Below are 15,770 nucleotides of genomic sequence, written 5' to 3' on the forward strand. Positions count from 1 at the left end.
ACCCGTTAGGGGTCAGTAGGTCTGAAAATACTTTTACAGCGCGTGTGGCGAAATAATATTGGATGGGACGAAGAGCTCTCTGAGGAGCTTGCCGAAGGTTGGCGACATTGGAAGCGTACGCTGCCTTTAATACAAGCAGTCGAAATTCCGAGGTGCTACTCACAATAATTTCATGATGGGGCGCGTTTAGAATTTCATACGTTCGTTGATGCAAGCGAGTACGCTTGCGCAGCGGCTTGCTACTTAAGAGTAGCGCAAGAAGATATTGTCGATCTTTCGTTAGTGCCTGCGAAAAGCAAGGTCGCCCCTCTAAAACCTCTTTCCATTCCTCGTATGGAATTGCAAGCTGCGTTAATCGGCTTACACTTGTCTCAACGTATTATCGATGTGCGCAAACTCAACATACAAAACGTCACATATTGGTCAGATTCGAGGACGGTTTTACAATGGTTGAAGATGGACCCACGCAAATTTCAACAATTCGTTATGCATCGTATCGGCGAGATACTTGAAAACTCAGACGTCAGGCAGTGGCGATGGGTCCCAACGAAATTTAATGTGGCAGACGCAGCAACCAAGGCCAGCAGTCCAGTGTTAATTACAAAGTGGTTGCACGGTCCCGAATTTCTACGGAAGGCGAGCTTTGAATGGCCCGAATTCGAGTGCACCATCACTGATGACGTCGATATGAGCGAGTTGCGGAAACATGTATATGCAGTGAGCAAAGTTCCATATATACCGATAAACGTAAAATATTTTTCCGACTGGCGCAGGCTTTATAGGGCCGTCGCCACATTTATCTTATACATTGTCAAGCTAAGAGCTGCTGTACACAGCTACATCAAGCCGAACACAATTACGCCAGAGATGATCCAGAGCGCAGAAAATCTTCTCATTAAGCAATTGCAGCTTGAATCATTCTCACCTAAGATCAGTGCATTATGTGCTAAGCAACCACTAAGCAAACGAAGTCGATTGTCTGGGCTAAACGCTGTGACGTTCCTTATGGAACTCCTTCAGAAAAATTATTTTGTGCGCACGCTAATGCACGCACGCTCCACTCAAACACCAAAAAAACAATCAAACACGAATTTTATGCTTAGTTTTAGTTTGGTTTAATTAGGTTTAGATATAGTTTTGTTTACTGTACAATAAGACTATTTTTTAAGTAGTAGCACTTAGTTAATTTAATGTACACTTAGATTTAGTTTCCTTTTTTGTAAATTTGTCGTCCACGCCAAGTCTCAGCCAAAATTAATAATGATGGCCGCCTTTTCATTCCGAGCCGACCTCCCCGTTTTCAACTTGTTTCAACACCTGGGGGCCTACCATTGTAAATTTTACCAAGTAGCGCAACTAACAGCTGATCGGTGAAAATTCGCACATTCACACGCACAGTTCTCGACTCAGTTTCAAAACAAAACTTTAGATTATTTAATTCAAATTTTAAAGTGAGATAATCCTTACAAATTTATGTATACAGAATATATATGGCGTTTTTGTTGTTATTAAAACAATAGTTTTATTTATATTAAAGCTTTTATCATTTTTTTTTTTAACTTTGAGAAATCTCCGAACACCATTCCTTCATTATATGACATTCGACTGCCTAGTCCACTGCCTTCCACTCTATTCGCAACATAACCTCTACTTAAGCTGCCAAACTATATAGTAAACAATGGGGCCTACTCTGTATTGCGATGCGAAAGGCAGTGCGATGCGAAAATAAATTGCGATGCGAAAGGTAATTGGAACTCTGTAGCGCTATCGCATCGCTAACAATGTCGCTTTTTTATTTTTCGCTAATTTTTTGCTTGAGTATGCATCACTGACCAAACTCAAAGAAAGAGAACAAAAGAAACAAGGCGATTACAATTTCGGCAAACGATTAATTTTTGTTGAACAAATTAAAAAAAGGATTCTGTAGCATTATGGAACGATTTAAATGAAGAAAGGATTGATTTAAATGAAGAAATCCTCCCAGTTCAGAAATTGAACTAGAAGAAGCGAACGTGATAAATACAGAAAACGTGGAAAATCATAGAATGGGAAATATTGCTAGTTGTATCAGAGAACAAATAAAAAATGACATGATTTCAAATAGAAATGCTTTATAAAAAAGTGGTTTCGATTTAATTGTTATTTATTTATGTATTTTAAGTCCACTAGGATTACAAATTGTTGCTTTTGTGTTTGTTTTGTTTTTTGAGTTGTCCTATATATTTTTAAATGAATATAAAGATATCAATTTATAAAATCATCAATTAATACTTACATATTTGAACAATGCGAATTCCTTTACTTGTAGCAAGAAAAATGCGAAAGTGAATGCTGTTTGACATTCGCTTTCGCTTTACAGAGTGCCGGCAATGCGAAAAGAGAGAAAAATTGCGAATGGGCAAAATGTGAATGCGAAAGTCAAAATATACATGCGAATGTCAAGATACAGAGTACCGATTTTGCGATTTCGCGTATTTTTTCTTTCGCATCGCAATACAGAGTAGGCCCCCTGTTGTCCATTCACAATAGACAACAGGGTTGCACCAAGTGGGAAACAGGGTAAGATCATAAGGCTGCTGTTACACCATCCCCCTTTTCGAAAAAAAAGTTTGAAGTCGACAAGTTGATCAGGTTTGTCGGCTTCAACCTTTTTGGGTGGTTATTATTTATCCCGATTGGGAAAAAAATTAGGAAAATTTTGAGGTTTGCGGCAGGTCTACCTAGGCTAACTTGGCTAGTTTAACTAATTACATTTATTTATATTTTAAGCCTTACATATTTACATATATGAATATTAATAGTTTATTTATTATTCTCTTTTTTCCTGTAAGTAGCTTATTTTATTTAATTAATTACATTTATCTGTGCTTTAAGCCTACATATTTACATATATGAATATTAATAGTTTTTTTGTTTGTTTTCTTTGTACTTCAAAATTTCATTTATATCGGTTTTGTATAGTAACTTATACATATATTTTCTATTTGTTTATTTTACTTACGTTACGTATTGTTTTCATCGTTTGACATATTTTTATTTAAATTTGCTTTTACTTAAATTAAGTATGGTATTATACATTTATAATTAAATTTGCTTTATTAGCGTAATGAAATAGTAAAAGATTTTTTTTTGACTATCTCAAAACGAAATTGGGTACATCCGATTATATTTATCTAGGTACTCCTCTTATGCGGTTTTTATGTACCGTTTTGTATTTTTTGTTTTCGTTATCCAAAATGGTTACATTTACACCGTCTATATTTGTTACTAGGTATGGACCCTGATATATGTTTTTATGTTTTTCCCGTGGTTCTTTTTGAACTAAAACCATATCGTTTATGTTTACTACCATTGGTTGTGCATTTTTGTCATATGCCTCTTTATTCCTTATTTTGTGTTTTTCTACTAACTCTTTAGCAAGGCGTGGCATTTTTGCATTCGGTACTTTACTTCTTTTGAATAATTTCCGATATTATAAATTGGTTCAATTCTATCGTTCTTCAGTTCAGATGGCACAATGGCCTTTTTACCAAAAATTAGTTCAAAAGGAGTAAGTTTATTATCGAATACCGTATTTGGCGTTGTGTTATGCCAAAACGTAAAATATCTCAAATATGTATCCCAATCATCAAAGGAATCATCTAAGTACGCACGTAGGTACTCGTTAAAAACTCTATGGTTTCTTTCGACAGTTCCTACGGTTTCGTGGTGATATGGTGTAGAAAAGTTGTGATCAATATTTAATAAACTGGTTAAATTTGCAAAAATTTCATTTTTGAATTCAGTGCCTAAATCTGATTTAATGGATTTCATAACACCGTATGTTAATATGAAGCCTTCGAATAGTGCTGACGCGATGGTTTTTGCACTTTTATCCGGTATTGATATTGTAACTAAGTATTTTGTCAGATCACAGATTATGGTAAGCGCGAACTTATTACCATATCTCGATTCTGGGAATGGGCCTATGGTATCAATTACGACAATGTCAAAAGGTTTATTAGGAGTAGGAGTTAGAACGAGTTCTTCTTTATTTCCTATTTTGACTTTATTCAGAAGACATTTTTCGCATTTTCTAACATAACTAGCTATGTCTTTTGTCATGTTTTTCCAGTAAAATTTGTTTCGTAATTTGGCGTATAATTTTTTCGTTCCACAGTGACCTCCAGTGATGGGATCATTGTGATAAATTGCTAATAATTTTGATTTTTGTTCCTGATCAGTGATTGTTTCAATTGGATCCATTAAAATAATTTTTAAAAATTGTAAAAGCTTATTTCCTCGTTCTTTAAAATTTGTAATTGTAATGTATTTGAAAATTAAATCGTTTTTTGGCCATTCTATATCCTTAATATTAAGTTTTCCGGCTTCTTTTTCTAGCCTCGAAAGTAAAGTATCGAAATTCTTTATTTCGTTAGAAAATTCAAAATCAAGTAAAATTGTTCTTTTGTGCTTTATATGCGCGCATATTCTTAAAAATTGTTTATTGTTTTTATCATGAAATATTTCTGATCTAATACGAGGAATTTTTTTTGAAAAGTTATGATAGAATTTATCATATACGTTTAATGTTTGTATGTTTTCACATAAGTCTATATTTTCGGTAGAACTACATTTATCCTTTTTCTTACTCATAGCCCTAGTCTGAACTGCAAATATATTTTTGGTTGATTCTTTTATTTCGCCAATGGTTATACGAGAAAGTGCATCCGCTCCTACATTTGATTTTCCCTTTATGTACTCTATTGTGAAATTGTATTCTGCCAACTCAAGTCTGATTCTAGAAAGTTTTGAAGATGGGTCTTTCATAGTGAATAAATAGACTAAAGGCCTATGATCTGATTTTACAATAAAGTGATTTCCATAAACGTATGGTCTGAATTGTTTAATGGCAAAATAAATGGCTAATAGTTCTAACTCAATGATGGCTTTCTTTTGTTCTGCCTCATTAAAAGATTTTGACGCATAACATATGGGTAAATCGCTGCCTTGATGTTCTTGGCTGAGTATCGCTCCACATCCCGTCTTAGAAGCGTCTACTGTAATGGTAAACTGTTTAGAAAAATCTGGGTATTGTAATATCTTTGGTGACATTAGGGATGCTCTTAGTGCATCAAAGGCTTTATCGCATGATTCGTCCCAGTTAAATTCTACTCTTTTTCTATTCAGTCTATTCAGAGGTGCTGCCAGAGATGCAAAGTTTGGAATAAAGCGTCTGTAGTAGTTGGCAAAAGCTACAAACTTTCTTTGGCTTTGGGGAGTGTTATCGATGTGATGGTCCTTTGTCGGATACAGATCCGATACGCTCCGGTAACACAGCACCATTAAGGTGCTGGCCCGACCATCTCGGGAACGATTTATATGGCCACATTAAACCTTCAGGCCATCCCTCCCTCCCCACCCCAAGTTCCATGAGGAGCTTGGGGTCGCCAGAGCCTCGTCTGTTAGTGAAACGGGATTCGCCGCTCGAAGGTGAGGTTGACAATTGGGTTTGAAAAGCTATATATTGCGCAGGTGAGGTTGACAATTGGGTTTGAGAAGCAATATATTGCGCTACACAACCCGAATCCCTTAATTCGCTTCTCATCTGACTTAGTTTTGTCGATTACGTAGACGTGATAATTAGATAAGTTTTCTGCTTTAATAGAATTTTTGTGTACGAATTGTACCTCATTTGTGGTATTGATTAATTTTATGATTGGATTATTGGAATTTATAATACATCTTGCGGTAAATACGCCTTTTTGTATTTCTTGAGATTCAACGAAAAGTGGAGTTGTTGAGTGACCTAAGTCGAAAATTCGAAAAACTTCGCATCTTGGTGGTATAATACACATATCTCTTTCTGTTCCGTGTAGGATTGGCATAATGACTTTTTCTTTATTTGCCCAGAATGAGATACTACTATTTGAATAATTTATTACACATTTGTTATGATGAAGAAAGTCTTTACCCAGTATACCATCTGATGGGATATTGAAGTCATCGTTTACCACGTGTAAGCTATGTTCGACTAGATTATTAGACAAATTTAGGTCTATGTTTATTTTACCCAAAGTAGCAACAGAATCTGATGTAACGCCAGTGATATTAACTATTTCGTCGTAGTTAATGGGAATGTGCTTATTTAAGCTTAAAATTTTAATCAGCGAAATGTCAGCTTGTGTATCTAGTAAAAAAGTACATAATTTGTTAGATCCGGTTATATGAGTTTCGATAAAATCTGAGTAATTTAGGTTTAGACAAAAAATATTTTTAATATTTATTCGTTTATCTCCTCGTCCCTCAGTGTTCGCTGCTGAGGGGCGTCCAAGTTTAAAGAGCGAACGTTTGCATTATTTCGCGTATTTGAACTTCCGGCGTTAGTATTGGTTCTGTTTTCTAGCCTATTTTGCTGAAAAGCTAATACCTGTCTTTCTGTAGCCTGATTGTTTTGTTCGACTATCATTTTTGCTACGACGTCTTTTGCGTCACTAAAGGAGGTTGATGCGAGAATTGATTTGACTAAGTCTGAGCGCGTATTTAGCCTACAAACGTTTACTGACTGTTCGACTGCCATCTCGTGCGCTTTGTCTTTTGATATTCCCTCGATAATTAGAGACCTCTCTAAAGCATCAGATAATTCCTCTACTCGTTTAGCAAACTCGGTTAAATTATTGTTCGTAACTTTTAGTGAACCTATTTTCCCTGCAACGACTTTTGAATTGTCTGGCTTTATTCGACTTTTAAGAGCATCTTTAATTTCTTGGATAGATGTTATATTTGTCGGAATTGCTTCTCTTGCTTTCCCTTCGAGCTTCGATTTAACCAATAAAATGAAAGTTGGCACAAGATCTGGATCTATACATCCTTCTACTAGTGCAATTTTATCTAAGAAGGAGTCTAGCGCTAAGGGGTCACCGTTATAGTTTTCCCTAAATAAAGGCGCCCACGACCCAATAAACTGACTCTTTTGCTCTGGTGTAGCCATTATTGTTGGTTCTAGAAAATTAGTACGAGATTGGTTGGAATTTGAGAAAGTTGTTAAAAGCCCTAAAGAGTTGTTTGATGTAACGATTGGGTTATCGAAACCACAGAAGTTTTCTTGTAATGAAATATTTTCGGTATGAGGTAAAGAACAACTTTGTTCACCGATACGAGTGTCGAGTGTTTCCGGCTTTGATGAGTCAGAGAATTCTTCTTCTTCCTCAGATTTGATTTTGTATGCGTCGAAGGATTCTTTTTCTTCCCGATCCGTATCTGATATAAAAGTGTTATCTTGGACTAAGTCGATGTAGTTGGTTGGTACTTTAACTGTGCAGTTAAGTTTTGTAAAACATTTAATTAATTCTTCCCTACAACGTGATAAACTTTTATTCACAGCAGTTGGCCTAGGTCGGTTTTCAAAATGCCCATTTACCTCTACTAAAATGTTATTATATGCCTCAATTAAAGAATTTTTATATTCATCTAACTTCTCTTGCCTTGTCTGTAAAGATCGACCTGTATGTAAAACGCGTTTTTTAATTTTAAGGAAATTTTCTCTCAATTCTTTGAATTTTGTTTCGAAATTTGACATTAGCAGAAGAAAGGCTCTTACGCTTGCAGCTTTGTATGCTTGGATATTAACAAATTTGAATGAAGACGAAGGCTGGAATGATTTTATAATCTAAATCGAATTGTGAAAAAGAAGCAAGTTTGAGGTAAGAATATGAACGAATTTGAATGAAAAAGGAATTTGGAATGGTTTTATACCCTAAATTGTTTGAGCTGTGAATAAGAACAAGTTTGAATGGAGGAGAGATTTCAAATGGTTTTGTAACCCAGATTGTATTAATCTAAATTGAATTGTTGCTGCAGATTTAAGACATGAATGTGAACAAATTTGAATTGACAGGGAATATGAAATGGTTTTCTCACCTAAGTTGAATTAATAAAAGTGGCAAGTTTGTGTTATGAATGTCAATTTTAATTGAAAAGAAATTTAAAATGCTTTTATAATCTAGTTTGAAACCGCTTTACTTGAATTTTGCATTGAATGTTGAAGAAAGATTAATGAATTAAATAAATTTGTTATTTATTCGAAGTTGGAGTGACTAGAAAGACAGCTGGGTTGTATTCCCTGTGAACAATGAATTAAATTTTGGCTTAAAAAAATTTTGTTTATACCGGGTGTGCTACCCTATACGGTATACAAGAGAGAATCCTGATCTATTTTCCAAGACAATATTAATTTTAGACGTGATATGTTTATTGCAATTTAGTATTTATTACAATATTGTTTAATGTGACGGCCGCACCGTTGCACCAAAAAGTATTAAATTTTACGTGACGGCCGCACCGTTGCACAAAAAAGTATTCAATTTTAATATTTAACGTGTCGGCCGCACCGCTACACAGCAAAATGTGGGGTATATAATTGTAAAAAAATTTTTTTTTTAATTTTCATCATTATTTTACGTGTCACCAAAATGTTTTTTTTTTTTTGTGAGTTAATAAAGTTTTCGATGTGTTGAATTTTTAAGGTTTGTTAAAGTATTGGATATGTTCAAAATTACTTAAATCTTCACACAATGTACTATGTATATGCATATGTCTTTCCTTTTTTTTCTTAAATGCCTCGCTCTTAGCCACAATTTATGTAATATATGCATATACATACTCTATAAAAATTTATTGAAAATATATATGTGTATGGCCATTTTCGTTTTTTCGATTTGTGTCAAAAAAAAAATTTTTTTTAAAATCGTAGATAATTTAAAGTGGTGCAAAAAAAAATTCAAAATGTATGTGTATCAATTTTGTTTCGAATTATATCTATTACGTATATGAGATTATCGGAAACTACTTTAATTAACTAATAAATTTGAGAGTATCCATTTCGCTTCAATTTTGAACGGTGTTAAAAGTATGTATTTGTATTGTATGTATACAAGTTTGATTTAGACTGATTATATTTCAAGCTATACACATTATTGTTGTAAATCTAAATTGCTTTACTTATGAAAATTGAGAGTTATTTTGTATGAAAATATTATAAAAATTGGCAAAGTTGAAGAAACAACCGATATTGCGATTAGAAGAATTTTTCCGAAAAATATAGATTTGAAGTTGATCGAATTTGAAAGAAATTTTAAGTATTTTGCGAAAAATATTGATTTGAAATTGACCGAATTTTAAGGAATTTTAAAAATTATATCGAAAAATATTTATAAGAAAAATTATGTATACATATGTATTTTAAAAGCAACTACATATTACATCTCATGCATACATACATACTGCAAGCTACGCCTCACCATACCAAAGAGAGTAGATAATAAGAGGCACCAGCTGTGAATGTCGGGCAGAACTTCAATTTGACAATGTACTTATTTCTTGGGCTCGGCTATTCCGTCACTTCCTATTTTTCGTAAATTGTCTCATATTTTTTGTTTCGCCTGACAAAAATTAAGTAGAGAAGAAGTAAAAATGAGTGACATTGAGCTATTTTCTGCATTTGAGCTTTTTGAAGTTTTGTTTAATTTTGTACAAATGCTTAGAAAATGTAATTTTCATGCAAAATGACATGTTAATACTTTTGCACAAATACTACATAGAATATTTATGTACAATATTTATGGAATATTGAAAGGTTGTATGACCTTAAATAAATAAATTATATAATAGGTCAATTTAATTAATCAGAGGGAAGTGTTGCGTTCTGCCGACGGCAAATCATAATAATGGCAACCAAAATTTACATGCTTTGGAAATGTAATTTTATGCAAAAGAGCATGCACAATATTTATGCAACAAATATATAATAAATTATATAATTTGTAAACCACAATATACCTACACTTGAACATACATATGTCAACTTTCAAAAATAACTATGTAATTTATGTGAAATATGTTAATATACTTTTCTTTGATATTCAGTTTTCATTTCTGATTTATCAAACATCAAATTATAAAAATAAATAAATAAAAATAAAAGAACATTTAAATAAAAATAAAATAACGTTTATAAACAAAGCTACATACATACATCTTCTAACAACCACTTCCCTTGCCAACGCTGTATATGTACATATGTAAGCATAAGCATGGTGTGGTTGAAATCAAAACAAACCCTATTCATACGCATGCATGTTTGTTATTCAAAGTTCAAACCAGCTGATCTCTATACATAAACATAAATACATGCATATATACGTGCACGCGTAAACAAAACTTCGTCCAACAACCCCTTCTCATATCTATGCTGACAAAATTCTAAACCGTCTTAAGACATACATATATACATGCATGCATATGTATGTATATACAAAAACAAACCATTCTCTGCGCTGCAGAAGAAGACAATAGCTAATCAAAATAAATAATCTGAAAATATAAAACCAGGCATGCTTAACGAACGAAACGATATCATTTCGTTCGTTAAGCATGCCTGTATAAAACAATAACATACAAATGGACATACATATGTATATTCATTGGCGCCAGCTAGTCTTCCATTTATAATTCCCTTTGCATATACCATCAGAAAAGTTTTCTTCTCAACTTTCAACAAAAATGCGAAAAATCAAGCAAATTTGTTGAAGTTGGTGAAGTGAAAAGGGGCAACATAACTCCTTTTTTGAGACACCGAGCTGAAATGTGACAACACAGCTCTTTGAAGGAATCACAATTTTAAATTTTTACAATTTTTGGTCTCGAACGAAGTTAGGGGTATTCACTCTATGCGCAAGTGTAACTTGCACATTTGGCTTTGTGAAAACAAATTTTTTGTTTTGTAAATTGTTCTGCAATTAATTGATTTTGCCTTATAAAGACATCTACAAATATGCTCATTTTATACAGCAGTCAAAAATTTATCGTCTAAATGTGAAAAATTGTGTATGAATCCCTCTCCACTAGGTGAATTTCACAAATACAATGACCGTTTTTGTATATATCTAAAGAACAATCAGGATTTTTTCTTACCGTATATATTGTTGAATTTATCAGACAGACCAGTGGTCTCACCCTAAGGTATGTTATAGGTAAATACATTTTTTTCATCATACTTTTGAGAGAAAATTCAAAAACCAAAATTTGTTTAATGCTCAGTAATTCTACATATTTATATGATAGCAACGTCAAGAACGGAAACCCCAAAATCATTGTGCAATATAGCATAACATGTTTTGACATTTTCCATTAACAGTTTTACACCACATTCATCAATATGCAAAATTTCAAGTTGGCGCTTATTCAAGAACACCCTTATGAGCTTCTACAACTTGCCATTTTTAGATGGGATTTGGCATTGTTTTTGTAAGGCACTTATTGGGCCCCTTTATTAATGCATATTATGCTTGTATTGATACTTTGCTATTAAAGTAATAAGTACTAAATTGAAAAGTAGGAGTGTGGGTAGGTAGGTTTAATTTGGGTATAAGATGTGACATTGTTGAATGGTAATTCACCACTTCACCTGTTTTAAGAATATTAAAAACCACTAAAAAATTTTAATTCGAAAAGGCATAAAACTGAGGGAAAGTCAGAAGATATTGCAGAAGCAGTTTGCGCGAGCAACGATGAAAATCTTTCCAATGAAGACATCGAATTTTTCAAAAATTGCATTGTGAGCGAACAGAGAGATACTATAAAAGAAAGACTGGCCAAGACAATAAAAGGTCGTCAGAAATTTTGTGCAGCGAGTACAGACATTTTTTCAACGTTTAGATTTTTTCTGTTTGATGCAACATTGGTAATTAATGACAATATATTCACTTTTGTATTTATTCATGAATGTAATTGTTATTTCTTGTTATTATATCATTATTACAGATTTCATTTGATTTTGAGTTGCAATACGGAGAAAATAGCAAATATTTACTGCAGAAGTGGGAAAATTACTCAGCTTTCGCTAAGGAAATATATCACGAGTCCTCTGGAGTTCAAAATCCTATAAATAATGGTAAAATTCATACATCTTTGATATTATTCAATACCAGGCGTAACGTTTTTGTATATTTTAAGGTTGGAATTCCGAAGTACAACCCTTTCTGTATTTGCTAAAACTCCTGCCCTCAACTGCAGCGAAGTGTAACTTGGCGAAAAGGGTTTCATATAAAGTCTCTGAAAGCAATTTTATTTCATTTGCAAACCACAACTCGCCTATAGAAGAAGTAGCCGCTGCCTCACGTCACCCTACTTTACTTGCTGTTGGGCCTAACAAATTAGCAATAACTCACTATTTTGTAGTCGTTGATGGTAAGAAGCTAAGTCTACCTACGTCGTTCAGTTTTGTTGAAGCATTTGATGTATATTTCAAAACATTTTACATATTTAGTATTAAGTTTGATCCGACTCTAACAAGCTATCTAAATTTTTTTGCGAAATACATTTACGAAATAGAAAAAAGTTTTAAATCTAGTACGAGACAAATTGAAGTAAACTGTTAATTTATTAAAAAATTTGACAACCTTAAAAGATACTAAAGTACTTTATAAGTATTGCCAAAATGTATTTCTGCTCTTTTTGCAACAAGGTATTTGACACTACTGCTTTTGTCATATTTCATTTGAAATATATTCATTTTTTATCGGAATCAAAAGGAATTATATTAAACTGTATAAAATCAAAGAGCTGTAAGAAAACTTTTTGCACATTTAGCGGGCTTAAAAGACATGCTGAACATTGCTCTGTCGGTGTTAATGCAAACGATGTATTAAATGTGACTTCAGATCTCATACCAGCATTAAATATATTAGATGAAGAATTACCAAAAGAAGCTGATTTTGTGTCAAGCGATGTAACGCATCACTCAAAGAAATTGTGTCACGATTTCAATTTTGAAGTTCCAATACAAGCATCGTTTCCGAATTTTGCGAAACACTTAATGGCATCTGGAATGGCAGAAAGTAACGTAAATGAAATTTTAGTTCGCTTGAGGAAATTGTAAGTACTCTTTTCCACACATTCGAGGCTCTTCTTAAAAATAGACATAGTGAAGTTAACTCTACTATTTTAAAAGAAACATTTCATAGCTTTGGTTCATGTGTTACAAACCGTATAAAGAACTTTTCAAGTAACTACAAAAGAAGCGAAATATACAAAAAAGATGAGTTCTATGTACAACCAGTTTCAAAGCCTCTGGGTGGTAGATGGGACATCAAGACAAATAGAAATAACAACGAATCTTACAAAGAATACGTGGAATGCACCTTCCAATATGTACCAATCTTAGAAACTATAAAAGCCCTTTTTAAAAATGAGTCCTTTAAAAACTTGTATCATAAAAAAAGCCATGCTTGCAAAGATAGCGTTTATGTTAATTATTGTTGCTCGAAAAATTACATATAAGCAGTCTATGCTATTTCAAAGCAATGCAAATGCGTTACAAATCCAACTTTTGTACGATGAGTTCGAAGTAGTAAATCCTTTGGGGAGTAAGACTGGGATCCATAAAATCGGTGCAATTTATTTTTCAATTAGAAATTTACCATACGAGTACTTTTCACAGTTAAGAAACATATATTTAGTCGCTCTTTTCTTTTGTACTGATTTAAAAAACGAATGTACAGATTTCAATATGATATTGCAGCCTATTGTAAAAGATCTTAAATATCTTGAAGAAGAAGGAATTAGCTTGGATGGCTACAACATTAGTTAGTGTGGCGCACGACAATTTGGGAGCAAATATCTTATCTGGCTTCGCGTCGTCATTTAGAGCAACTTTTTATTGTAGAATTTGCACGATGAACCGCGATACTGCACAAAAATCTGTGATAGAACATTTAAGTCTATTAAGATTGCGGTCCCAGTATAACGACTTGTTTAGTTTAAATAAAAATGAAGTTTTTAATGACCTCAAAGAATCAAAAGGAATCAAACACTATTGTAAATTAAATGAGTTAAACTATTTTCATATAATAGATAGTAATAACGTAGATTTGATGCATGACGTTCTTGAGGGAGCTGTTCCTTTTGTTCTAAAACATTTTTTTTAAAACAGCAATACATTTGAAATATATTAGCGCTGCAGAGATAAACAGTAAAATAAGATTCTACAATTATGGATTTCTTTAAAAAAAAAATATTTGCTCACAAATATCTGTTGACAAATTAGGTGCATCACTCGGTCTCACGGCATCTCAAAACTTATGTCTTATATTACACTTCCCATTAATATTTGTTCACATTCAAGAAAAACTGCCACATTTGTGGGAGGGTATTACTTCTTTACTCCAAATAATCAGAATTACAATGTCGCCAGTTATTGAAGAAAAATGTATAGAGATTTTAAGTGAAACAATTAAATCTCATTTATCTTGCATTGTAGAACAATATAACTTAAGCCTTTTGCCAAAACACTATATGCTAACCCATTATCCCTCGGTGATTAGAAAGCTAGGTCCTGTTTTACACTCTTGGACAATGAGGTACGAAGCTAAACATCGAGACTTTATCAAGCAAGCGTCTGCAACGAACAATTATATAAATGTTTGTAAAACGTTAGCTTCTAGGTACCAAAAAATTTTTAGTTATTTTCTTGAGCAGATGACGACAGAAAAAACAGCTTCGTTTGGAAAATTAAAAATAAAAGCAACTTTAATTTTAGAACCGGAAATTAAAAACTACTTTATTGAAAATTAATATATCAATATCAAAATTTATACAACAAATCGTGTAGAGATTAAATATGGGTTTTCCTACAGATGTAACTTTTATGTATATATGGGAAAAGAAAATACCGATGTAAAAAAATTTGGCCTTATAAAAAATATATATGTAGTCAATGCTGAAATACATTTCCATTTATTGATTTATTTGTGTACTCTTTTCAATCCCCTTTTAAGAGCGTATGATTTATTTTCTACCGGAATTTCATGTATGCTCAAATTTAATTCATTAAAATTTAATCGGCCCTATGAAGCTTATGAACATAATGATAAGTTATATGTAATGATACCTCTACTGTTACCTGAATAATTGTAATAATTTTAATAAATAATTGAATAAAAATGAATTTGAATGAAAATCAAGTTTCTGTTTTTATATCAACATTGGACTAAAACGTAAACTTCTTTGGCTTAAATTTTAGCCATTCGAAGTCTAATTTTGAGGTAAGTTTAGACTGAATGGTAAACCTCGCTGGTGTTAATTTTAGCGAAGTAAAATACTGTTTTTAAACCAATCTCAAGATCAGCGTTAAACTTCATCGGTTTTGTTTTTATACATGTAAGGTCTAGAATACAGTATTTTCAGTTATAATATTTAGAATTATTATTTACTATATTTAACCAAAAACAGGCCTTAAAATTAAACCACTCGAGGTCTAAAAAATGGAACGAATCTTGATTAAAATTCAAACCCAGAAAGGCTAAAAATTGTTTGAACTTTTCAAAGTTTAAACTTTAGTATTTTTTCGGTCGAGTCATATATACATACCAAGAAAGTTTAAATTTTAGTCCAAAATTTTTAACAGTGTATCGAAAAAAAATGTTGATTGAGCCATGTCCGTCCGTCTGTCCGTTAACACGATAACTTGAGTAAATATTGAGGTATCTTCACCAAATTTGGTACACGAGCTTATCTGCACCCAGAATAGATTGGTATTGAAAATGAGCGAAATCAAATGATAACAGCGCCCACTTTTTATATATATAACATTTTGGAAAACACAAAAAACTTTATTATTTAGTAAATAATACACCTAGAATGTTGAAGTTTGACATGTGGACATGACATGACATGTATTGAGACTCTTGATAAAAATTTGGAAAACATTTCTTAAATGGGTGTGGCACCGCCCA

General features: G+C 32.7%; 1 long non-coding RNA gene across 1 annotated transcript; it reads left to right on the plus strand.

The window, feature by feature from the left end:
• Window positions 1-11,010: 11,010 nt before the first annotated feature.
• Window positions 11,011-12,326, plus strand: LOC137234006 (uncharacterized). Its single transcript, XR_010947635.1, has 3 exons — window positions 11,011-11,719; window positions 11,800-11,929; window positions 11,992-12,326. It is a non-coding gene; the product is annotated as an uncharacterized lncRNA (long non-coding RNA).
• Window positions 12,327-15,770: the final 3,444 nt, after the last annotated feature.

Source organism: Eurosta solidaginis, chromosome 5 (genome assembly GCF_040869045.1).
Source record: "Eurosta solidaginis isolate ZX-2024a chromosome 5, ASM4086904v1, whole genome shotgun sequence".
Lineage (NCBI taxonomy): Eukaryota > Metazoa > Arthropoda > Insecta > Diptera > Tephritidae > Eurosta > Eurosta solidaginis.